Below are 27,917 nucleotides of genomic sequence, written 5' to 3'. Positions count from 1 at the left end.
GATAATCTACCTGTAACATAGCCACGTAGAGAAAGCATAGTCCTTTGCTTACCTTCTCTGACATGAAGGGAGTAAGCCTCAGGGGAATGAAGCATGATGTCATCCAGTGATCGAGAAGCTCCCAGAAAACTCGTAAGTAAAGTGACACTGAGAACTTTCAGGTAAGTTACCTCAACATGTCTTCATGGGTCCCCCTCTTTATAAACAACAAGATCGTGCAGCCCCTCTGATGGAGGATATGGGGGTAGAGGAGTGATACGATATAGTGAGAGGAAGAAATAAGTGGAAAAGCAGCAACTACCAGAGCATGTTTGTCTCTGGGAAATCTGTTTTCAGTCTGCTGTACAAAATCATGACAAATGGAAGAATGTTTTTCCCCATCCTATTTACCAAAGGCCATAGTTTGGATTTGTCTGTAAAAACTCAGAAATTGTTACAATCTCTTCAACAAATATCCCTTTCAATTGGAATAATCTGGCAGAATAGCCATTTTATGTTTGTGAAAAGGTTGTGCTCTTATTATCTTGCTTTGCCAGTTTTACTTTTACAAGACACCAGTTTTGGGATCTAAGGTAAAGCTCTATCCTTTCTCTCTCCCTCTCTCTTTCCTTTTTCTTCTCTTCCTCCTGCTCCTTCTACTTTTTTCTCCTTTTCTTCTCCTCACAACCTCCTCTCCTTTTTCTTCTTTGCTAGAAGTCTGCAAATGATATGAACAGGACAGGAAAATTAAATCAAAAGGATAAAAATATGAAACTAAGTTTAATAAATGCAGGTGTCTGTCTAGAGTTGGATTCTTTAATTAAAGGTTAATTTTTTATGTTTCTATGTTGTTTTTATTTCTCTTAACAACTGCTTTATGAGATATAAATCACATACAATAAACGTCATCTTTCATGTAACCAGTGTAAAATGTAAAATTCAGTGGGTTTTTAGTATATTCACAGAGTTGTGTAACTATCACAACTATCTAATTTTAGAGCATTTCATCACCCCCCAAAAAAACCCAAACCCATTAACAATTACTCCCCCAATTTCCTCTTCTTAAATCCCTGGCAACCACTTATCTATTTTCTGTCTCTATGGATTTGCCTATTATAGACAAGCAGATAGGAATACTACAATGGAGGGTCAGAACAAGAGGATTTAAATTTGTGGGGAAGGCTTTCAGAACCTTTCAGCAAGCTCTACAAAGATGCATTTCCTGTATTTTGAGAATTAGAGTTGTAGAACAGGTTTTGGTGGTTCTTTTAAACATTTTATGAGCTTATTGTATTGTTTGTCATAGAAAACATAGTCTCTTAAGTTCCTTAACTTTGCAGGTCTATGTACATCTACATTTTAGTCACATTGAAACAGTATGGGTGAGCTCCTGTGGTATAAGCTAGTGGTATCACAGATTTACCAATCTTTAATTGTTCTTTAAAATACATTGTTTAGTAAAACTCGTGAAGTTACTTTGCCAAAATCCATGATACTATGGGCTGAATTGTGTCCCCTCCAAATTCATATGTTGATGTCCAAACCATTAACTCAAAATGTGATAGTATTTGGAGATAAGGTCCTTAAAAAGGTAAATAAGTTAAAATGAGGTCATTACGGTTGAACCTGATATCTATCAGAGCCCTGGTGTCCTCATGAGAAGAGTAAATTTGAACACAAACAGACAGAGAGGGAAGAATGAGCATGTGGAGACACAGGGAGGAGAGGCCATGTGAAGGGGAAAGACCTTACCGTAGAAGAAAGCAATCCTGCCGACATATGGGTCTTGGAGTTCTAGCTCTCAGAATTGTGGGACATAATTTCTGCTGTTAAAACCACCCAAACTCTGGTACTTTATAGAGCAGCCTAGCAAGCTAATATACAGGATAACAAAGACATCGCCTTTGAACCGCCATTGCTCAATAGAATGCAAGCAATATGGCCAACACTTTTATATGGTTTAAATAAAAGCAATTTTCATGAAAAATACCTTATAGTTTTCCATCACCCCAAAAGAGAATTCTTAGAATTTATGTTCTGCATAAAACGTGTATTCATATAACAAAACAAAATGCAATATCTGTTATCAGTTTTATAAATATCTCTAAGGAAAAAAATCAAAGTTATAAATGAAGCAGTTGGATTCTGCTCATCAAAACGAGTGAGTTTGCAGTTGGCAGGTTGTTGTTGGAGGCTGGTCAAGTGCATTACACAGCTTCCTTTTATTCTATAAATAGCCAGTGATTCATAATAAATGTGCTTTATTGGCATATAATAGTTTGGTTTACTTTTCTTAGAACTGAAATATTAGAAAGAGCTCATAAAACAAAGTATGAGTGTCCCAGAACATGTTGAAAACAATCCATATTTGAAGAAAAGAGTATTATTTTTCTCTCCAAGGTATAGGATGTGCATAAGCATATTTAATGATACATTATTAAGTCCTTAGCAAAAGCAACTTTTAGAAATGTTGGGACACGTAGCCAACTTATTTCCAAAAGGTAAACATGCTATTTGGGGGTCACTTCTCTCACTGAATGGGAGCCATCTTGAACGTAAAGCAGTCACCTAGACTTGTCTCTTTCTTCTGAAAGACCTGGTCCCACACACCCTGTGGTTAGGCTGGTTCTGTTTTACCCTTTCTCCAGGAAGGCAGCCAGATTTTAGTACTTAACTACTTTTATGGCCGAATTAAATCCCACTCTCTGTAGTATAAACACCTTCCTTTTGAAGTTCTTGTTTATGCTCGTTTTAAACTGTGAGCCACTTACTTCAAAGCTCTTCTTCAGACTGTCTCCAGCTTGAAGAAGCTGCTCAGATCTGGGGCTTATTTACTCTGGGGAATTTAGGAAACTCGGAATTTTAGTACTGTGAAAGTTTAATCCCTGCATGGTCATATGAAGTATAATTACAGACACACTCTTAAATCACCCACTAGTTCATCTTTTTTTCTTTATTTCATATGTAAATTTATTAATATATTCATTTATGTAATGAGTACAGTTTATCTTCCTTATACCAGACTATACACATTTTTGCTTAGTATTGCCCAACACTTTGCACAAGCTGTACAGATAACAAGTACTCAGTAATCGTGGTTTCTGCCAAAGTTGTGCAGTTTAATAAGCAATTTTAAATAAACTCTCTTTTGGTCTCAGCCTTCCTCCCTGAAACACAGTTGTTTTTTTTTCTGTGAAAAAGCACACTTGAATAGTCAATGATATTTTGGTAATATGCTCATTATTAATCATAAATCGTCTGATTTTCAGTGTAGGAGGTATACCTCAGGGTCATAATAGTCTTCTCATTTATTGAATATTTATCACATCAGATATTGTGCAGAGCTTGCATCATAACCCAAAAGTTCTCAGGTATGAATTATTACAATCCCTAATAAAAAAACAAACTAATAAGGATAGTCATGCTTAGAAGGAATAGGTAACCTTAAGACTTTGCCTATAAAATTGGAGACCACAGATGGGATTTGATCTAAGTCTGCATGCCTGAAATCAACAACCTCACATCTTCCATCTGTAACATGAGAATGATTTTAATCACCATAGGACATCATTTTGCATATCAAGTGAGACAATCTAATCATCTAAAAGGAAAGAGAATCTTTATCTTCCTTTGAGTGAATATGCCAGTCAATTGATCTTCCCATTTCCTACTATTTTCTGAGGCTACTGGCCTTCAAATAACAGGTATCTATTTTAGTTCCCTCTGAAATTGTTTTCATTTTATTTGTCTCCATTCATACTTGGCATTCAGATAGGACACCAAACACAGCTAACAGCCAGAGCAGCTCCTCCCCCCCCCCCCCCCCCCCGCCCCCCCCCCCCCCCCCCCCCCCCCCGCAACTTCGGACCAGGGAAAGGACTTTTTTAAGCTTCAGGATTGGCCAGAGCAGATCACAATGCAGCGAGCAGACCTGGCTCAAAGATCATAGATGTGCCCTGAGTTCCAAAGAAACTGAGAGCGATGTTTACCCATTATCTCATGCACCCCACTTTTTAGAGATGACACTGAGACTCAGAGAAATTAATCTGGTTATATCACATTATTGTTGGGAAGACTTTAATTTATCAAAAAGAGGTGACTCCAACTGATAGTACCTTTCATGTGCACATGGCTCACATGAACTAAAAAAATCCCAATTAGATTTTGTAAACTGTGAAAAAACAAAACATTAACCTGGATTTAAAATCAATTATGATTCTTTTGCTATCTACAATTTGTCTGTTTTTGTGATTATACCTTATCTTTTAAAATGTGAATACCTTATAAGTTTATTTTAGTTCACATTTTTTCAAGGGGATTTACATATATTAATTAACTTGGTTCTCTCAAATCTGTGAGGTAGCTACATGCTATGGTCCCACTTTCGAAGCTGAGAAAAACAAGTTCTGAGAATCTTGGTGGTTTGCCTGAGGTCATTCATAATTGGCAATTAAGGCATCTGCTGCTAGAATTCTTTATGCTATATCTCACTCATTTCTGCAAATTTGAGTTGTTATTGTTAACTGACCTGACAAAAGGGAATAAACCAAACAAATGATAATTTCCTTTTCTGAAACAGGAAATATTTTATCACATATATTTAATTACCATCATCACAATAGAATAATATATTCCAAAAAAATATTGGCATCACACTGAAGAAAGAGAAACAAACAAAAGGCTGAGAACTCACAGGGAAAACCTGGCATTAGACATTCAAAGATAAACAGTCCTAAATAAGTAGGATCATAAAAACAAAATACACAGCACAGGATTTTAATTTAAGCCTTTCAAAGTTTTCCTTAGAAAAATATGATATGCCTGTCTTCAATAATGCACAAAACAGATCTTCTAAGTTACAGTGCCCCTTATGTACAAAAAGAGAAAGAAAAAATAAAGAACTCTGATTTAAATGGACTGAAAGCACTGTTTATATGAAGTGTTATGAATCAACCCTATCCTGACCTTCACATGGAATATGTAATATCTAGCAGACAACTTAAGCTTTGAACATCAAAATCTCATTTCAGATTACTGATCTGTGAAATTCTAGGAGACATTAGAAAATCCCATGGAAGATAACAAATAACCAAAAGGAAATATCAGCAAACAAATGAATGGTGTATTTAGTGGAGCGTAAGAAAACGGTTTTAAGTGTAATGACTGATTTACAGAAATTTAACTCTCATATTTTATAATAAAAAACTTTTAAAATGTAATAAAATATCTTATATTCTATTATAGAAAACTAGTGGATGATTTAAATTAACTAAAATAGATAAAAAATGAACCTATATCTTTATAAATAAAGTATTTTGATATATTTTCTAAAGGAGAAATAGTAATGTTTGTAGGGCGCGGCTATAGGGTTAAGCCTCGGACTGACCTGTTGGCAAAGCCACAAACAAGTCCCAGCTTAGAGGGCACAGTCCTCTTAGCGTAATTAGGCTTGACTTTATGACACTCCCTAGATCCTTCCTAGGTAGCTAATGGGCTGTGGGAGGTGCAGCAAGTGCTGCCAAAACAAGTGAAACTCACAAGAACATTGTAACTATGGTGACCACTACCTTGTTTACCTCTGGCTATAAAATAAAGGCTCAGCTTGCCTCTGGATCTCTCTCTCTGTGGCCTCAGCCAGGCACAGGAAGATCCACCTAGACCAGTGATGGTGAACCTATGACACGCATGTCAGAGGTGACACGTGAACTCATTTTTTTGGTTGATTTTTCTTTGTTAAATGGCATTTAAATATATAAAATAAATATCAAAAATATAAACCTTTGTTTTACTGTGGTTGCAAATATCAAAAAATTTCTATATGTGACACGGCACCAGAGTTAAGTTAGTGTTCTTCAAAATGCTGACACGCCAAGCTCAAAAGGTTTGCCATCACTGACCTACAACCAGCTTATTCTCTCTGTCATTTCTTCATCCTTTCGCCACCCTCACTCAGGCTTTTGAACCCTTAGCTGAGCTGGCTAGGCACAAATGTTCAGCCATATTTTAAATAATCTTTAAGATTCAAGGAATATCAGTAGAGAAAAAAAACAAAACATTACACTGAGATGATTATCATGAACTTAAACCATAACTTCAGTTACAGGAAAAGTCATTAATTTACTATTGTCATGCAAGTCTCCCCCTCCACCTTCTAGTACATTCACAAGACTCACTACACAATTGAGAAGTAATTCAATTTATAATGACATCTTTATAGAATAATTAAGTTCCTTTTCGACCTACATAAGCCAAGAAGAATGCTGCATTGTCAGAGTCAGCATTTACATTGAAAAAAAAACTTAATGAGAGTAACCTGAATTGGACATGATAAGAAAAAGATACCCCACTCTAATATAGATTGCTTATTGTTGGGCTTCTTGGTTTGTCAACTTAAGTAGCAATTTTTAAGAGACATTACAATTGTTTAATTTATGTGAAACTTAATAGCAAATTTGAATTCCTCTCCAGCAAAATTATATTGCTAAAAGAGTCCCCAAAAATGCGTTCCTTTTAGGGTTGTATTTCAGAAGCTTTAGGAGAAAATAATCCCTCATAGAACAACATTGGATACCAGGATCACAGATAACTTTTTACCAGTGTCTTCACTGACAAAAATCACTGTCATCAAAACCTTTTGTATCAACATTCGTACCAACATAGATGGACCTAGCACAGTGATGGCGAACCTAAGACACGCGTGTCAGAGGTGACATGCGAATTCATTTTTTTGGTTGATTTTTCTTTGTTAAATGGCATTTAAATATATAAAATAAATATCAAAAATATAAACCTTTGTTTTACTATGGTTGCAAATATCAAAAAATTTCTATATGTGACACGGCACCAGAGTTAAGTTAGGGTTTTTCAACATGCTGACACGCCGAGCTCAAAAGGTTCGTCATCACTGACCTAGGGTGTATTATGCTAAATGACATCAGGCATAGAAAGGTGAATATGTACCTTATAATCTCACTTTTATGGGGAATCCAAAAACGGCAACAACCACAAAAAGGAGCTTACCTTCAGCCTGCGGACTGAAGGGTTCCAGGTTCGATTCTGATCAAGGGCACACGCCGGGATTGTGGCTCTATCCCCAATAAGGGGTGTGCAGGAGGCAGCCAATCAATGATTCTCTCTCATGATTGATGTTTCTAGCTCTCTCTCCCTTGATATATCTACACTAATAAAAGAGAAACATGGTAATTAGCGTACGACCGCTACCCTTCCCATTGGCTAATCAGCATATCCTTATGCAAATTAACTGTCAGCCAAGATGGCGGCCAGCAGCCAGGCAGCTGGAAGCGAACATGAGGCTTGCTTGCTCCAGTGACTGCAGACTACAACGTTCCCCACCTGACTTGCCGGCCTCTGAGTTGCAACTCTAAGCAACTATGTACTATGTTGCAAATAAGAAGCTAAACAAAACCCCAGAAACCAGCTTTCAGCCTGCCGGGATCTCAGAGCTGAAGTTATACATTGTTTCGATTATAGAACGGCAAACAAACCAGATACGAAGCCTCAGAGCTAGAGCCAGAGCTAAAGCTGGCCCAGAATAAAATAAAAAAAAGAAAAAAAGGGAGCGATTGGAGGCTTCAGTCAACCACCGCCAGCCTGAAAGCAGCCCTCAGCCCCTCACCCAGACTGGCCAGGCACCCCAGTGGGGACCCCCACCCTGAAGGGTGTGTGACCAGCTGCAAACAGCCATCATCCCCTCATCCAGGCTGGCCAGGCACCCCAGTGGGGACCCCCACCCTGAAGGGTGTGTGACCAGCTGCAAACAGCCATCATCCCCTCATCCAGGCTGGCCAGGCACCCCAGTGGGGACCCCCACCCTGAAGGGGGTGTGACCAGCTGCAAACAGCCATCATCCCCTCATCCAGGCTGGCCAGGCACCCCAGTGGGGACCCCCACCCTGAAGGGGGTGTGACCAGCTGCAAACAGCCATCATCCCCTCATCCAGGCTGGCCAGGCACCCCAGTGGGGACCCCCACCCTGAAGGGGGTGTGACCAGCTGCAAACAGCCATCATCCCCTCATCCAGGCTGGCCAGGCACCCCAGTGGGGACCCCCACCCTGAAGGGGGTGTGACCAGCTGCAAACAGCCATCATCCCCTCATCCAGGCTGGCCAGGCACCCCAGTGGGGACCCCCACCCTGAAGGGGGTGTGACCAGCTGCAAACAGCCATCATCCCCTCATCCAGGCTGGCCAGGCACCCCAGTGGGGACCCCCACCCTGAAGGGGGTGTGACCAGCTGCAAACAGCCATCATCCCCTCATCCAGGCTGGCCAGGCACCCCAGTGGGGACCCCCACCCTGAAGGGGGTGTGACCAGCTGCAAACAGCCATCATCCCCTCATCCAGGCTGGCCAGGCACCCCAGTGGGGACCCCCACCCTGAAGGGGGTGTGACCAGCTGCAAACAGCCATCATCCCCTCATCCAGGCTGGCCAGGCACCCCAGTGGGGACCCCCACCCTGAAGGGGGTGTGACCAGATGGGTATTTGCCAGAGGTGGGGGTGTGGGATAGGGAAAGTGGGTGGCAAGGTCAAAGGCACAAACTTTCAGTTATCAAATAAAAAACTCATGGGAATGCAATTTACAGCATGGTGACTGTAGTTAACAATACTGTAGTGTATATTTGAAAGTTACTAAGCATATAGATTTTTAAAGTTCTCATCACAATATAAAAAATTGTAATTGTGTGGTGACACACGTTAAGTAGACTTATTGTAGTGGTCATTTGCAATATATACAAACTAGAGGCCCATGCACTGGGGCGGGGTCCCTCAGCCCGGCCTGTGCCCTTTTGCAATCAGACATCCTTAGCGCTGTTGCGGAGGCGGGAGAGGCTCCCACCACTGCCGCTGCACTCTCAGCTGTCAGCCCAGCTTATGGCTGAGCGGAGCTCCCCCTGTGGGAGCGCACTGACCACCAGGAGGCAGCTCCTGTGCGGAGCATCTGCCCCGTGGTGGTCAGTGCGCATCATAGCGACTGGTCATTCCGCTGTTTGGTTGATTTGCATATTACCCTTTTATTATATAGTATATTAAATCATGTGCATACCTGAAACTAATACAACATTATATGCCAATTATATCTCAAAAAATAAAATTATTTTCCCCAAAGTGAAACAAACAAAACACCCTCTGCTTTTCCAGGTCACAATCTTTATCACCACTTCTCATCATGATTCAATGCACTTGCCCCTTGTTTTTTGGGACAGTGGTTCCTGTAGGGAAGTGGGCCTGGAGGATGTTGGAGACACAGAAAAAGGTCAGCATTGTATAATGGCAGCAGGGGAAGGCTGGAAGATGGAATAAAATCAAGGCTGAGGGCTGCATTCATGGAGACGACTCCTCTATTTGAAGAGGAGGGAAAAACAAGAGTTTATCATTTATTAGCAGCCTTATTTCCAAAGGCACATTTAACTTTGAAACCCATATGGGTGGAGGAGTCAGGTAAGCTCCTCTGATATTCTTATAGCATGGATTACAGTGTTCTGATAGCAAATTGGACATAATCAACTATTGGAAATTTCAATTTGACCAATACCATGTTTTACCTTTTTTAAAAAAGCAATGTAATAATTTGGGAATGGATATAGTCTCTGATTTTCTGGGGTCCACAGCGGTCTCTGCTGTCTCATGCTTAATCCTCTTCAAAGGGCGTGGAGGTATATGAGGCTTCATTCCTTTTTTCAGAGCAGAAGACAAGGAGTCTAGTATTTGAGGGGATTAGCTCTAGGAACACTATTATCACTGCAAAACCCTTTAGCCTGTATGAGTGTGTGTGTGTGTGTGTGTGTGTGTGTGTGTGTGTGTTTATGGTCTGTAGTGACTTCCATTGTAATATTTTGGGTGTTTTGTATTAAAAACATAAAAACAATATCCTACATAAATTTCCTATAGTAATAAAGAATGAGAATTGAAATGTTTGGCTTAATCCATATACTCAGCGAATTCACATACAGAGACTAAATTATGCATATTATAAATAGACAACATTTTGAACTACTCAATGAATTTTCATAGAATCTAAAGAAACATGTATTTATTCCTAAAGTTCCTTCTCTGTATATAAAAGTTTCATTATTTAGCCAATTTAAGTCTATGCTATTACATATTTAACTGCATTTTACTATGGTAAAGAAATGTTTCTGTATAATTCAAAAGAAATGCTTCACCACAGTGTTATTATTCCTTCTTGATAATTTTGTTTATTGCAAAAGTGGTCCACTCCATGAAATGTAAAATTCTCCAGACCTTGTTTTCTAACTTTCCCTTCCAACAGAGCCAAGGGATGGGAGACTCCGTGGCTCATGGCAGCACACATGCTGTCAGCACAGGGGCTGAAAACAGCACAGGCCCGTCTTCCCTCCTGCCTCCTCATGTATTATTAAAGCCAGCAACGCTTCGAGATCGTGAACAAAGCTGACCATCCTCCAACAAGGAATTCAATTCGTCTGCTTCTGAATGTTCACCATTGCTCTGTGCTGCCTGCACATGGCAGATATAATTGGCAAACTGAATGAAGAATTTCCTATTCTTACTAGGCAGTATTCCAGATAGAAGATAAGAATAGCCTGAATAGCTAGGCTGGCATGGGAAAGGGGCTCTGTTTTTCATATAACTCTTATTATGAAGATGCAAATTTTCTCTCAACCAGAAACACTGTGGCTGCTCAGCAGACATTCCTTTAACTGTTAACAGTTGTGTCCTCAGTGTCTTATTTTTCAATATTTTCCAATGCCATTTTGAGATGATATAACAATATCTTCTCAGGATTCTCTATGGAAATATATTTACAAATATTCGTAATTCATATCCTCAGTGTTGTATTATTTATATATTCAAAATACCATATCTGAGGATGTCTACCACTCAATGTTTATTTAATGAAAATCTAGGTTAGTGAAACTGAATATCATCATTGGATCAGACCCATAGTTTGATTCCACAAAAAGGATTAGTAAATATCTATGAATCATTCTGACCAGTTGTATATAACCATTTTTGAAAGGAATTTGGTTGATGTGTTTACAAATGTTTATGTGATATTTTTTTACAGAGATGAAGGGAGAGGGATAGAGAATTATAAACATTGATGAGAGAGAAACATCGATCAGCTGCCTCCTGCAAACCTCCTACTGGGGATGTGCCCGCAACCAAGGTACATGCCCTTGACCAGAATTGAACCTGGGACCCTCTAGTCCGCAGGCCGATGCTCTATCCACTGAGCCAAACCAGTTAGGGCTATATTTTTTTCTTATAAGTATAATTCATTTGTTTAAAGAGTCATATGCTGTGCATATATGATGTAAAAATAATCGCAAAACTTTTACAAGGAAAATAAAATATCTGTCCGACACCTGACTTTCACCATCCAAGTTAATCCCTCAGTGTTAGCATATAGTTTAGCTCATTCTAGACACAATCAATGCACATAAATTTTAAAAATAGTCACATTATTGTTGACACCTATACACAGTTTACAGACATTTTTTCACTGCTACCACTTTTGAATATGACAATTAATAATCAAGTTGACAACTATATTTACTATTAGCATAATTGCTGAATTTTAGCATCATATAAAAAGCCAATATACAGATATGAATACAGTGGCTACAGAAAGGTTATTCTCTCATTCTTGAACTCACTGATCATTCAAGACCACAATATGTGCTGCCTGTCAACTATGGCACAGAATTCTGCTAAACCTTTCTGAAGTGCAACTTCTGCCATTATAGACCTCAGAGCTAGAGAAGACATGACTAGCTTGATATTTAGCATGTGTGCTTACGTGCCTTTGAGTCACCTCCAACTCCTGGTGACCCTATGAATGAATGATGTCCATAGTGTCCTGTCCTCAACAGTCCAGCTCAGCTGTTGGACTCATGCTTATGGCTAATTTATGAAGTCAATCCATCTCATATTTGGTCTTCCTCTTTTCCTACTGCCTTTCGTTTTTCTGAGCATTATTGTCTTTTCCAAAGAACCTGGCAACCACAGAATGTGCCAGCATGCTGGGGTTCTTCTTAGGTCATCTCACTGGCCTCCTCTCTGCCCCTTCCCTTTCCCCCTCTCTGTGTCTGTGTTCCCTCTTCCCGTCTCCCTGTGCACACTCCTTTCTCAGCCTCAGTGCATCTCTGTACCCACAGGCAGATGTTCCCTTTGTCTCCTTTCTCTCTTCCTTTACCTCTGTTTAGCACTCCCCCTAGCTCTCTGACCACCCTCTTCTCCTTCTGTCCTTTCTTCTTTTTTCCTTCACTCTCCCTCTTCAGCAACACACCATCTCCCCCTCCTCTCCTCTCTGTTTCCTCTGCTTGCCTCTCTCTTTCCTTAGTAAGTGACTTGCTGGGCACAGTCCTGCCCTCCTCTGCACCTGGTCCACTGCAACTTGCACTTCAAGCCTTAGAGTAAATGCCACTTGTCAGATAGCTCTCCATCTCCTTTAACTAAATGTAATACTTTTTTACATGTGATTTCATGTTCTCTTTCATTTCTGCCTTAAAACTCTCAAGTCACCTACCATTATGTTTAAAAATGTTTTTTCTCAAAATTTTGAATAGGAAACAAATTTGCATAATTTAAAATATGTTTTATCAATTTTAGAGAGAGGGGGAGGGAGAGAGAGAGAGAGAGAGAGAGAGAGAGAGAGAAGAGAGAGAGATCAGCTCCCTTCAGCACAAACTCTGACTGACCAGGGATGGAGCCCAATGTGCTCTGACCAGGAATCAAACCTGTGAACTTTTGGTGCCTGAGATGATTCTCAACCAACTGAGCCACACTAACCAGGGCAGTCACATAATTTTTAAAAAGAATAAAAAGTAATACAGTGGAAAATCTCTCATATACCCTGTTCTCCACTAGTCCAATTACTACACATCCTCCATACCACCATTCTCCAATGGAAGCTCTAACACATTTACACTCCCATGAGCAATGTGAGAAGTTTTAAGAGAGTAGTTATTTCCCCACAATTTTGTCAAGAGAAAGTGCAATCAAACTTAATTTTTTTTATCAGTCCAATGAGTGAAAAACTGCATCACAGTGTCCAATACCCTCTCTCTAAGACCTTCATCCTCCTTTTATTTGTTTCCCTTACTTTAAAAACACACCCAGTCTTTCCCTATTTAAAGCATAGGAGATATGTCTTAGCCTCATTTCTCTCTCTAGTGTTCACTTTCTTTGTCATTTTTCTTCACTTCCACCTAGTCATTCTTGAGTCCATTCAATCTGATAAGCACTTCATCACTCTATTGATACCTTTAGAAGGTTACCAATAACCTCCTAGTTTACATATACAGTGAACACGTTCTATACATAGTTCGAGTCATTTTTCTGGAGCATTTGCCACTGACCATCATATTCTCCCCCCTGGAAACATTTTCTCATTGGCTTTTAGGTTAGCTTTTGGGAAAACCTGTTTCTTCTAATCTACAAGCTGCATCAATCTCTTTGGTAGACTTTTAAAATCTCATTGACCTTAATAATTAAGTAGGCCCCAGGAGTTACTCTTTGCTTTGTTCTTATTTTAAAACTTCTCCTGGCCCATTTTCTTTATACCCATGGCTTCCAATGTACTAATCTGATAGCATTAATGTATCCAAATGCTTATCTTCAACCCATCTATGCATGCATTTACACCCACATAGTGTATTTGTATAATATAGAGGGTAAGAGAGAAAAAAATATTATGCTAGGATTTAAATCAGTGTGAAATATAGGTTGTATAAATTATTAATAATAGGAAACACTGGTTGGCACATGGCAAGGATTAAAGTACTGTATGTTACAGAGATTTTGTGATTAGACTATGAAGTATAGAACAGAGCCTCATTCCAGCTTATAACTGCCTAGAGGTGAATGAGGAAAACATGGCTGAATATTTAGTATTCTAGGGAAAGGTCATTTAAAGTCTTCCAGAAAGCTGAAAGGGTGATCTCGTGGAAATATATATTCTGAAAAAATCTCTTGTGGGATTCACTGAACAGATTGGCTTGGAGAGCCACCTGGTGGTAAGAACATGTGAACAAAGGTGGAGTTTTCACTGAGTCTAAAATCACATCACATGGGGGCATTCTAGTTTACCTAGACAGATTAGGGCCAAACTATTAGAATCTGTCTAGACCTCATACAGGATTCTATTCTTATAACTGTGTTTCCCCAGCCTACTTGACTTCCTTATACATTTGCAGAAAAAATATATACTTATATTCTTATGGGTTTCTTTAATTTATCAACCTATCTACTCAGATTTGGTTCAAGGAATGCATAGAAGCAAGGTATGTAAAGACAAAGCTTAACAAAACCAAAGAAAACAGAAAAAAAACAAGAGTTGAGCTCATATAATTAGAGGGGCAGTGATGGGGCCAACAATGACACTTGCTGCCACTACAAGACTCCCTCCCTTCCTTCCCTTTTTCCACTCTCTGACTTGGTCTCAGGGTTATTACTAGTTAAAAGCAGGCTGCTTCTGGGTATATGCCAGAAATAGATTCAGGATTGTACATGAAACTACAGTGAGTCAGAAGACTGAAGAGAATTGCTTTTAAAATTTAAGATGGGGGAGGAGAAAGAAGGAGAAGGAGAAGGAGAAGGAGGAGGAGGAGGAGTGGGAGGAGAAGCAGCTTTTGCCATGGGTAGTGGGCTGTGGCTTTGCTCTATTCCAGAGTAGAATGCTTCACAAACCAGAACCCAGGCTGAAGGGACAGCCCTGCTATGAACTGTGCTATTCTTGCAGCAAAGGAAAAAGATGAAGAGATCTTGAAGAAACTCTCATAGGCTCTTAAAGTTTCTGTTCAGAGCTAGCATCGGTCTCTTTCCCTCATATTTCATTGGACAAAGCATGTCACATGGCCAAACACAATATTGTTTGAATATACTTTCATTGTAAGAATTGGCACTTATTCCACTTCTAGAAATATATCCCAAGAAACCAGAAACACCAATCAGAAAGGATATATGCACCCCTATGTTCGTAGCAGCACAATTTATAATAGCTAAGATTTGGAATCAGCCTAAGTGCCCATCATCAGATGAGTGGATTAAAAAACTTTGACACATCTACACAATAGAATACTACACTGCTGTAAAAAAAAAGGAACTCCTACCATCTGCAACAGCATGGATGGAGCTGGAGAGCATTATGCTAAGTGAAATAAGTCAGTCAGAGAAAGATAAATATCACATGATCTCACTCATTTGTGGATTATAATGAACAACATAAACCGATGGATAAAAATAGATCTAGAGACAGAGAAGCATCGATCAGATGCTAAAATCAAAGAGGGAAGGCAGGGGAGGGTGGGGCTAAGGGGCGGGGGAGATCAACCAAAGGTCTTGTATGCATGCATATAAGCATAACCAATGGATACAGACACTGGGGGGTGAGGGCATGAGTGGGGATGAGGGGACATTGGGGGGATAAGGACACATTTGTAATACCTTAATCAATAAAGGAAACAAAAAGGAATTGGCACTTAGATGCAATGTACTAAGGTGTATACTAATGACATAATGTAGTATTGTCTAAACCAGAACGATGTTGAGAGTAAAAGTGTTTTTTAATAATTAAGCCAAGACAACAGGTGTAAACTGAGATTTTCCTGGCATACTTAGATATATTGTCACCTTCCTCTAATAGGAAAGAAATGAGGAGCAGAATATTGAGAATAATTGAGTTGATCATACTCAAATGAGTTGATCAATTGAGAGATCAGGCATACACACAGGGATGCATACACCCATGTTGAGGGAAACAAGGAAAAGCAGGGAAGAAGGTGGGTCAGGAAGTCAGACATTAGCTGCAGGCTGTGAGACCTCTTCTGAAATACAAATCAAGACAAAGGACAATGAACTAAGTGTGGTTTGATTTGAATGATGCCCTGCATTAAAAAAGGTAAGTAATCATAAGTAAGTAATGCCCTTTCTCTGGCCTCGGTGATTGAATCACATTCCCTGGACTCAGGCATTAGTAGGAGTAGAGAGATGAGAGGAAAGAGAAGATCCTGTGGTGTTCAGTAATTGCAAGTGTCTAATATATAAACAAAGGCTTATCCAATGGTATCTCCCAAAGAGGGAAACTAGAGTAGGTTATGTTTAAGATGGATTAGAGAATTAAGAAAAATATAGAAAACCAAAATGTAGTCTAAACATTTTATTTGTTATTTATTTATTTTTGGTTAATTCTCACCTGAGAATATTTTTCTGTTGAATTTTAGAGAGAATGGAAGGGAGGAAGAGAGACACAGAGAGAGAAATATCGATGTGAGAGAGATACACTGATTGGTTGCCTCCCACATGAACCCTGACCAGGGCCAGGGATCATGCCTGAAACCAAGGTCAGTGCCCTTCTCCCAAATCGAAACCAGGACCCTTCAGTTTGCAGGCCAACACTCTATCTACTGAGACAAACAGGCTAGGAAAACTTTGAACCACTTTTTAAAAAGAGTACCATTTGCCCTAACCGGTTTGGCTCAGTGGATAGAGCATCGGCCTGCGGACTGAAAGGTCCCAGGTTCGATTCCGGTCAAGAGCATGTACCTTGGTTGCAGTCACATGCCCAGTAGGAGATGTGCAGGAGGCAGCTGATCGATGTTTCTAACTCTCTATCTCTCTCCCTTCCTCTCTGTAAAAAATCAATAAAATATATATTTAAAAAGAGTACCATTTGTGAGAAGGAATAACTTTGAATGAGAAAATTACAATAAAAATTTTCATTTAAAGTGCAAGATTTGATTTTAAAGAAGAGACACTATTAAATTAATTTATCTAATTCATAGATAAATTATGCATTTCAGATATTCTCACGACATCAGCTGTTGATATTGAATGAAGCAAACTTTTGATCTTAACTGCAACAGTGTCATTTTTTTGGCCCCATTCAAAGAGCATGCCTAAATGAATAGAGCCATGGGTGCCTTGAAAAGCATTACCCCTCTGCCCACAATTGATGATTTACTAATTGCAGTATTTAATTATATCAGTCCCTAGGACTGTAAGATTTTAATTGTTTTGCTGTCACTTACTTTTAACAAAAGTTAAGCAATCCGAAAAATTTACTATATTTCCCTAAATATCTGAATTATTGTCTATAATCTATTTTTAAAAACAAGTGTTCTTAGGGATTCCTATTTCTGAAACATTGGGAATTATTTCTCTAAGGTAAATACTTATGTTAAATTATTGTCATAATGAAAATGTGCTATTTTAACCACAAGGTGGCAGAAGAAGCTAGGTACTCCATGTGCCTTTTCCAAATCACTCAAGTTGTTTCAGACATTTAGTTTTATCAAATTCAGATGAAAGGTGCTGGGGAAAAATGTACTATGTGCCTTTGTTAAAGTAGATGCATGTGTAAGATAAGTGACTATAGAAGCAACAGCATAGGGAAGAAGTTAAACAACTAAATATTCTTTTATATCCTCAATACAAACCCCATTCAAAAGGTTTTTTACAAAGTTGGTTTCTAGTAAATATTTGAGTGGATCAAATCAATATTCTCTTAGCAGATTAAAAAGAAAAAAAAAAAACAGACAGAAAACACCTGGTCATATTTGGTGTTCTGCTCTGTGAACCCAGCGGCTTTTTCTCTGCACAGTTGTTCCTACGATCACACCCAGATGCCCGAGTAGCTGCCACTAAAGAAAGAATAGCACCTTGAATGTGCTATGAACATCTGTGCCGGTAGAAAGGTGATTATCTTCCTCCTTCCTCCTACCCAACCTGATAATGTTTCTGAAAACATAAAGCATACACTTACCTTTGGACACTAATTCAAAGGAAGTAACATTGCCATATTAAGATAATAAAAAAGAGTATAGTTATCATAACCACTAATATGGCCATATATATGAAATAAACAATAACAACAAAAATATTCAAGATGTCATCTACTAGCAATATAATTCAGTTCATGCAAGGCAATGTTTCTCTGAAGAAATCATAATTGAATAATTGTATAGGTGTAAGTACCGATTTCTGTATTTTAATAACTTTCTGATAATTGTATGGCTACAATGCAATTAAAACTTCCTGAAATGCCATTCAAGACTCTTTCATTATCCACTGTTCTTCTGCAATGCTTCTGTACATTTATCAAAACAGACCATGGCCTTTTATGCCACTGCCTTTGCCAAGACTCTTCCTTTCTAGAATGTTCTTTCTCTGTTCCTGCAACTGGCAAGCTACCACTTCTCCTTCAAGAAATGATTCAGAGGTCATCTCTCTAAAATCTCTCCTGAATTCTGCCTTAAAAACATAAATTATTGTTTCCTTCTCTGAATCTTAGAATCATTGTTCCTGTTTTCATCACTTTGATCATTTAATTCTACCTGATTTGGTACATTTATGGCTACCCAAGGAGAGGAAACTCATTTCATGATCTTTCTATCTGTAAGGCCTGTTAGGGTGCTTTAAACAGAAGCCCTGAATGGAGAATGAAGTAATCAACACACCCATAAACTCATGCAGGATGTAGGTTAATTATCATTTATATTTGAAGATGACATTTATATTCAAAGATGACTATGATTTTAGAGTTTACCTATAGTTAATGTATTTTAATGTTAAATTCAGAAAAATCTTTAAAATGTATTAAAATTATAAAACACAAACTATGGGACCATTATTCTTCAACTCCTGACATTCTCTGGAAAGTCATAAATATAAAATGATTGATTCAGCATATGAAAATTGAAATTTAAATAGAATATCCTTTGAAGACTCTTGCTCCTAAGTAAAAACTTTAATATTTCCTTAATATTTCCAAAAAACAAACATATATTAAACATATAAAATGTTAACGGTGGTTTGACTGGTGTATCTTACAGTACAAAACATTTTATCTTTATCTCATGGACAGTAGACCTGATCTAGTTGTTCTAAAACCAAATTATCTGATGGTTATTTATGCACTTAAAACAACAGCTTAGCTCGACCATTATGAGGGATTTCATAAAAGGTAATTAAGGGCAAATACATATTATATTTATATAATATAGCATTATAAGTAATTATCAGATTATACATACACAAATAAATGGGTACACCTGATAGGATTATCAGTCCTGTAGTCAAAACAGAAAGCCACAATAGCATCTATTCTAAGATAACTGAAAAGAAAGACCTTGCATTTTTCATGTAAAATGCACCCAGAAGAGACTACCAAAATAATGGTAGAACTCTGATATTATGCAAACAGAAAATCATTTAGTATTCCTTCAGAACCATGGAGCAGACTGTACTGCCAAAGAAACTTGAGTCTCATAAGCTTATTGCTGTGTTTGGGGATATGTGGTCTGATATTTAATTTTTTGCTGGGGGCAGGGGCATTTAATATTTTGGCAAAGTAATCTATATCAACAATAACATCAATCATTTTCCACAAAGGAATTTTTTATGTCAAGAAAGGAAAGATACCAAAAGGCACCTAAGAATACATGAGTTTGGGATTAGTATAAGAAGCGTAGCCAGAGAAGTTTCAAATACTTCATTTAACATGTGTGTGCATCTCTCTGTGTGTACGTGTGTGTGTGTGAATCAATCATTATTTAGACTTTTATTCCTATAATAAATGAAAATGTAATAATTGAATGTGAACTACAAACTTCTTAAAAAAACTTTAGAACTCCATTTAGAAAGTATACTTTTTGTATAAAATTTAACACTACATATATAAACATCTAAAGAATAGTAAATTAGCTCTTTAATATTTAATTGTCAATTGAGTATATATTGAAAGAAGTAGAGTTGATGGTTTCTACTTGAATCGCATGAACTATTATCATAAATGTGGAAAATCTGAATAGTTCTGTGTTGAAAGTGAATTATTTTCTATGTTACACTTGGAAAACATAACTGTTCAGGTAACAATTCCAAGGGTTTTTTGAAATGTTTAAACTCCATTTCGAAAGCATACTTCAATGATATCAGAGGAATGATGGTGTGAGAGATCCCTTTAGCCTCTCAGCTTGAAGTTCCAATAATTTAACAGCTATAATTCAACAAAGAATTCCCCAGTCAATACACAAATACATCTGAGAGATCTGCTCACTGAAACGTTTAAAGGTGGGCAAGTGGGAGCAAAGTTGGAAGGCGAGAAGGGAGGAGAATTCAAAGGAGCCAAGGATGCTCAGTCTGGAGAGGGGAGGATTAGGTTGTGACTGGCACTCCCTTCAGCCAGGAGGAACAAAGAGATTAAGTAAGCATTCCAGCAGGAGTGGACAGTAGGAGCTGCAGCTGAGCCCAGTGACCTTGGCAGGGTCGAAGCACAGGGGTGTGGCCAATGTTGTCAGGCAATTGGCATTCCAAGCTAAGGCACCTGGCTGCCTTCCTAATTTCCAAGAGCTCCTCTCCCCTCACCCTTCATGTCCAGTTGGAGAGCACATTATCTGCAAACCCAAAAAATGGTACTACTATGGGTAACAAAACTAGCCTCAACAAATTCAAGAAGAATGAAATTATAACAAGCACATTTTCTGACCACAATGCATTGAAATTAGAAATCCACTGCAGAAACAAATAAAGAAACCCACAAACATATGGATATTAAACAACATGCTACTAAAAAATGACTGAGTCAAAGAAGAAATAAGAGGTGAGATCAAAAGATATCCTATATAATAAAAGCCTAATATGCTAAGTGTCCAACCATTTGTTCAACCAGTTGCTATGATCTGCACTAAGCACCAGGGGTCAGATGCTCTGACCAGTAGGTTAGCTTGCTGCTGGGGTCTGGCCAATCAGTACTGGGTGAGATGAGCCGGACATGCCCTGGAGCCTTCCTGCGGTCCCTCCCTGGCCCCGATCGTGCACCAGCGGGGTCCCTCAGCCTGGCCTGTGCTCTCTCACAATCCGGGACCCCTTGGCCCGATCCCCGCAGGCCAGGCCGAGGGACCCAACCAGAGCACAAATGCACAGGGCCTCTAGTCTATATATATAAAAGCCTAAGCGGCAATTATGACCAGATGACCGGCTGGTAGCTATGACATGCATTGACCACCAGGGGGAAGATGCTCAGCACAGTAGCTGCCCCCTGGTGGTCAGTGTACTTCCACAGCCAACCTCCCCCGGCCAGCCAACCTCCCGTGGTCCCTCCCCCCAGCCAGCCGGACCCAATCAGGACTGGGTGAGATGGCCCCAATCAGTCCCGATCACCAGCCAGGCCGAGGGACCCCCCCCACCTGTGCACGAATTCGTGCACCAGACGTCTAGTATAAAAATAAATAAGAATGACAATAGGACATATCAAAACTTTTGGGATGAAGTGAAAGCAATAATAAGAGGGCAATTTATATCATTAAAGACTATCTCAAGAAACAAAACAGAACAAAACAAAAAATCACAAGTAAACAACCTGACAGTTACAACTTACAGAATTAGATAAAGATCAAAAACAGTGCACAGCATTAGAAGAAAGGAAATAAATAAATAAATAAACAAACAAACAAACAAACAAACTAGAATAGAGAACAGAAAGAATACACACACACACACACACACACACAATGCAACAAAGAGCTGGTGCTTTGAAAAGATTAATAAAATTTACAACCCCTGGCTAGATTCAGTAAGGAAAAAAAAAAAGAAAAAAAAGAAAAAGAAAATACTCAGATAAACAAAATCAGAAATCAAAGATAAGTTTACCACAAAGATCACAAAAATACTTAGGATCATACTAGAACACTATAAAAGACTTTTCACCACAAAATGCAATAACCTAGATGAAATGGATACATTCCTAGGAATATATAATCTTTCTAGACTAAATCATTGAGAGCTGGAAAATCTCTAAGTAGACTAATAAATATTCAGGAATTTGAAACAACAATCAAAAACCTCCCCAAAAATAAAAGTCCTGGACCAAATGGCTTCACTAGTGAATTCTAGTAAACTTTCAAAGAAGATTTGATACATATCCTTCTCAAACTCTTCCAAAAAATTGAAGAAGAAGCATTCTTCTTAACACATTTTATGAGGACAACATAATCTTCCTACCAAAAACCTGGCAAGGATAACACAAAATAGAAAACTACAGACCAATATGTCTGATGAGTACAAGTGCAAAAATCCTAAACGAAATTCTAACAAGTCAAATACAACAATACATTAAAAAATGATGAAGTGTTGCACATGCAAATTCATCAGTGTCGTACATCACACAATACAAGAAAGCACAAAAACCATGTGATCCTGGCCTGCCTCTCCAGGCTGCGGCTCCCCCCGGGGGCTGGTTCCTGCTGCCTTAGTCCCGGCGCCCAGGGGACACCGGCGTGACTGGGCGTGACTGGCTGACCAGCCACCTGGTGCTTCCGTGTCCAGCCAGGTCCGCCTGGCCGCCTGGCCCGGGACCTAGGACTGAGGTAGCCCTCCTCGCCCCTCACCCTTTGCTCCCTGCTCTTTGCTCCTGGGGGCTCCTGGCGGGGGAGCTCACTCCAACCCTTCCCCGGTGACACTGTAGCCTCTGCCTGCGCCCAGGGACAGGGCTGAGAACAGACCGAGTTATTTTTCAGAGTTAAAAGACAATCAAGACAAGATGGGGACTCCTGGCTCTGGAAGGAAAAGGACACCTGTCCCCCCCACCTGTGCACGAATTCGTGCACCAGACGTCTAGTATAAAAATAAATAAGAATGACAATAGGACATATCAAAACTTTTGGGATGAAGTGAAAGCAATAATAAGAGGGCAATTTATATCATTAAAGACTATCTCAAGAAACAAAACAGAACAAAACAAAAAATCACAAGTAAACAACCTGACAGTTACAACTTACAGAATTAGATAAAGATCAAAAACAGTGCACAGCATTAGAAGAAAGGAAATAAATAAATAAATAAACAAACAAACAAACAAACAAACTAGAATAGAGAACAGAAAGAATACACACACACACACACACACACACAATGCAACAAAGAGCTGGTGCTTTGAAAAGATTAATAAAATTTACAACCCCTGGCTAGATTCAGTAAGGGAAAAAAAAAGAAAAAAAAGAAAAAGAAAATACTCAGATAAACAAAATCAGAAATCAAAGATAAGTTTACCACAAAGATCACAAAAATACTTAGGATCATACTAGAACACTATAAAAGACTTTTCACCACAAAATGCAATAACCTACATGAAATGGATACATTCCTAGGAATATATAATCTTTCTAGACTAAATCATTGAGAGCTGGAAAATCTCTAAGTAGACTAATAAATATTCAGGAATTTGAAACAACAATCAAAAACCTCCCCAAAAATAAAAGTCCTGGACCAAATGGCTTCACTAGTGAATTCTAGTAAACTTTCAAAGAAGATTTGATACATATCCTTCTCAAACTCTTCCAAAAAATTGAAGAAGAAGCATTCTTCTTAACACATTTTATGAGGACAACATAATCTTCCTACCAAAAACCTGGCAAGGATAACACAAAATAGAAAACTACAGACCAATATGTCTGATGAGTACAAGTGCAAAAATCCTAAACGAAATTCTAACAAGTCAAATACAACAATACATTAAAAAATGATGAAGTGTTGCACATGCAAATTCATCAGTGTCGTACATCACACAATACAAGAAAGCACAAGCATTCTTCTTAACACATTTTATGAGGTCAACATAATCTTCATACCAAAAACCTGGCAAGGATAACACAAAATAGAAAACTACAGACCAATATGTCTGATGAGTACAAGTGCAAAAATCCTAAACGAAATACTAACAAGTCAAATACAACAATACATTAAAAAATGATGAAGTGTTGCACATTCCATGGTTCAACATGCAAATTCATCAGTGTTGTACATCACACAATAGAAGAAAGCATAAAAACCATGTGATCCTGGCCTGCCTCTCCAGGCTGCGGCTCCCCCCGGGGGCTGGTTCCTGCTGCCTTAGTCCCGGCGCCCAGGGGACACCGGCGTGACTGGGCGTGACTGGCTGACCAGCCGCCTGGTGCTTCCGTGTCCAGCCAGGTCCGCCTGGCCGCCTGGCCGCCTGGCCCGGGACCTAGGACTGAGGTAGCCCTCCTCGCCCCTCACCCTTTGCTCCCTGCTCTTTGCTCCTGGGGGCTCCTGGCGGGGGAGCTCACTCCAACCCTTCCCCGGTGACACTGTAGCCTCTGCCTGCGCCCAGGGACAGGGCTGAGAACAGACCGAGTTATTTTTCAGAGTTAAAAGACAATCAAGACAAGATGGGGACTCCTGGCTCTGGAAGGAAAAGGACACCTGTGAGAGACCGATTTTCTGCAGAGATGAGGCTCTGAGTAACATCGCCAGAGAGGCAGAGGCAAGGCTGGCAGCAAAACGGGCTGCCCGGGCAGAAGCAAGAGATATATGCACTAGAGAAATGGAACCACAGCAAAAAGGGTTGGTGAGAAATCTTAACATCGCCAGAGAGGCAGAGGCAAGGCTGGCAGCAAAACGGGCTGCCCGGGCAGAAGCAAGAGATATATGCACTAGAGAAATGGAACCACAGCAAAAAGGGTTGGATGAGAAATCTGACAAACAGTGTGCTGAACATTACACAAGACCTTCATCTCGAAATCCTGCCTCAGCAACAACCCCTCTAAGTGGAAACTCATCCAGAGGAGGAGCGGGGACATCAGCAGCTAATAGGTCCAGATACCTCATTATGCGAATTGTGAATTGCGGGAATCTTTGTCTGAAGTGGAATAAAAATTCAAGAAAGCCATGGTTTCTAATGCACAGTTAGACAATGAGAAGAACAATTTGATCTACCAGGTAGATACCCTCAAGGATGTTATTGAAGAACAAGAGGAACAGATGGCAGAATTTTATAGAGAAAATGAAGAAAAATCAAAGGAGTTAGAAAGGCAGAACCATATGTGTAGTGTGCTGCAGCATACAATGGATGAACTTACAGAAGGCCTCCGACAGAGATGAGCTTATTGAGAAGCATGGCTTAGTTATACTCCCCCACGGCACTCCCAATGGTGATGTCAACCATGAACCAGTGGTTGGAGCCATCACTGTGGTGTCTCAGGAAGCTGCTCAGGCCTTGGAGTCCGCAGGAGAGGGTCCTCTAGAAGTAAGGCTACGGAAGCTTGCTGGAGAGAAGGAAGAGCTACTATCACAGGTTAGAAAACAGAAGCTGCAGTTAGAGGAGCAGCAGAAGTGCTCCAGGGGCGAAAGCACAGCTACTGGTGACCTGGCCCAGCTGCAGACGGTTCCGGCTTGCAGTTCATCGAAATGCAGAGAGATGCTAATAGACAAATTAGTAAATACAAGTTTAAGCTTTCAAAAGCAGAACAGGATATCCCCACCTTGGAGCTAAATATTAGCTGTCTTGAGGGACAGGTGCTGAGATATAAAACTGCTGCTGAGAATGCTGAGACAGTGGAAGATGAACTGAAAGCAGAAAAAAGGAAGCTACAAGGAGAATTACGAACAGCACTGGACAAGAGGAGGACGTGGGGATGACCAATAGCCGCCTGGCCAAGCAGCTGGGAAGATGAAGACCAACAGGACAGCACTTCTGGCCCAGCAATAGGGAGGCCACCATCTACCTGGGAGTCTGGGCCCCACCAGAGGGACTGACTTCTGCCCATTGACAAACCCCTCTCAGTGCTGTTTGAGTTTTGTCATTAATACAGCCACCTTTGTATTTTATAATTTATGAGAGAATGAAATAGGTTTGAATCTTCATGAATGAACACTTTGGATTTTGTTTGTAGTTTAATTCTAGACTAAGAACTGGTCCGTGCTATTTTTATTTTTTATTTTTTTATTTCTGTAATTTTAGCATCAAGTTTACTCACCATTTGCCCCAGCTGCCTCAATGACTGGGCACTTGGAGGCCTCCGCCCGGGCGTTGGAGGACAGCGATTCTGAGTGCTCACTGAGCTACTTGCCGGAGACCTCAGAAAAAACACAAGTGCCTTCTCCACAGTGCAGTTCAGACTTCAGTGGTCTCCAGTGGTCAAAGACATGTACCCTCATGTCAGAGAGCATTTCTATTTTAGTGAAAAAACAAGTTCACAGGTGGGGATATATGTTTCACTAAAATTTATATGTTTGGAGGAAAAAACCTTTTTTTGTAAAATATATAATTTATATAAGAAAATGTTAGAAAAAGATATGGGGAGTGGATATAAAACTTGCTTTATTGCATGGGGCAAGGAAATCCAAGGCCTAATACTCTTAAAGTAAGAGGAGGGTCTTTAGTCTTCAACATCAACTGTGCTGTATCTTTTAAGGTATTTCATCTGCTGCTTCTTGGTGAAATGAAACCTCAGACAAACCCAATTTGGGGAGTGGGGGGACAGGCAGGTGGGACTTCTGCCTGGATAGTCTATTAAACACACCCTTTGGCTGACTAAAAAAACAACAACAAAAAAACCCCACAAAACCCATGTGAGCTTATCATTTGATGTAGAAAATCATTTGGTAAGATACCACACCCATTTATGATTAAAATAAGATGGTATAGAAGGAAAGCACCTCAACATAATAGAGGCCATATATGACAAAATCTAAGCTATATTGTACTCAATGGTAAAAAACTGAAAGCATTTCCTCCAAAATCAGGAAGAGGACAAGGATATCAACTCTCACCACTATTATTGAACATAATTCTGGAAGTCCTAACTGAAGCAATTCCCATCAAAATTCCAATGACAATTTTAAAAGAAACAGGGCAAAAATACCAAAAAAGACCAGGAATTGCCAAAGCAATCCCGAGGAAAAACAATAAAGTTAGAGTTATCACACTGCATGACTTCAAATAACACTACAGAGCAATGATAATCAAAGCAGCATGGTTTTGGCAGAAAGCAGACATACAGATCAGTGGATCAGAATTGAGAGCCCAGAAATAAAACCACTTATATCTGTGTAAGTAATTTTTTTACAAAGAAACCAAAAAACACACAATGAAGAAAAGAAAGTCTCTTCAATAAATGGTGCTGAGAAAGTTGGCAGTCCAGATGCAAAATAATGAAAGTAGACTACAATTTGTCCCCATGTACAAAAATTAATTCAAAATGGATCAGGCCTAAATAAAAGATCTGAAACAGTAAATTACATAGAAGAAAACACAGGTACTAAACTTATGGACCTTGGCATCAGAGAAGATTTTATGAGTTCTATCCAAAAGGCAAGGAAAGTAAAGGCAAAAATAAGTGAATGGGACTATATGAAACTAAACGCTTGCACACAGCAAAAGAAACCACCAAAACAAAAGGCAAACAACAGAATATGAGAAGATATTTGCAAACAGCTTCAACAGGGGTTAATATCCAAAATACATAAAGAACTAATAAAACTCAACACCAAACAAATGAACAATCCAATTACTAAATGGTCAGTAGCTCTAACCAGACATTTCTCCCGAGAAGGCATCCAAAGACCAGCAGATAAATGGACATTATTTTCATTACTTTTACACTGTAACAATTCTGGTTCGTAATGATTAGTATTGAATAGAAAAAAAAAACAATTGTGAACTAATAATACTTCTGTGGTCATTCTAACATCTCAACTATTAATTCCGCTTTCTGATTGTTAGACTTGCAGCTAACCACATCAAGCACGACTAAAGCAATAATAAACTCAGAAATAAAATGCCATTGAATATTTTTAAAAAAGAAATAGGAGATGTTCAACTTCACTAGCAATTAGGGAAATGCAAACCAAATGAGATACCACTTTACACCTGTTAGAATGGCCATTAGAAACAAGACAAGTAAGTGTTGGAGATATTCTTTAGAAAAAGGAATACAGTACTGATACATTGAATGTGGGAATGTAAATTACTACAGCTACAATGAAAATCTGTATGAAGGTTCCTCAAAAAATTAAGAACAGACTTAACATATGACCCAGCAATCTGATTGTATTTTAGATTCAATTGTTGATAGATATGTATTTACTGCCATTTTATTGTTCATTTCTTCCTCTTCTTCTTCTTCTTCTTCTTCTTCTTC

At 39.2% G+C, this 27,917-nt stretch overlaps 1 pseudogene; it reads left to right on the top strand.

Annotated features, from left to right (window-relative positions):
• The first annotated feature begins 24,082 nt into the window (after positions 1-24,082).
• Positions 24,083-25,501, top strand: LOC102258808 (annotated as a pseudogene).
• Positions 25,502-27,917: the final 2,416 nt, after the last annotated feature.

This window comes from Myotis brandtii, unplaced genomic scaffold (genome assembly GCF_000412655.1).
Source record: "Myotis brandtii unplaced genomic scaffold, ASM41265v1 scaffold2012, whole genome shotgun sequence".
Taxonomy (NCBI): domain Eukaryota; kingdom Metazoa; phylum Chordata; class Mammalia; order Chiroptera; family Vespertilionidae; genus Myotis; species Myotis brandtii.
The sequence above is the reverse complement of the archived record's forward strand: the minus strand, read 5'-3'. Positions and strand labels throughout refer to the sequence as shown.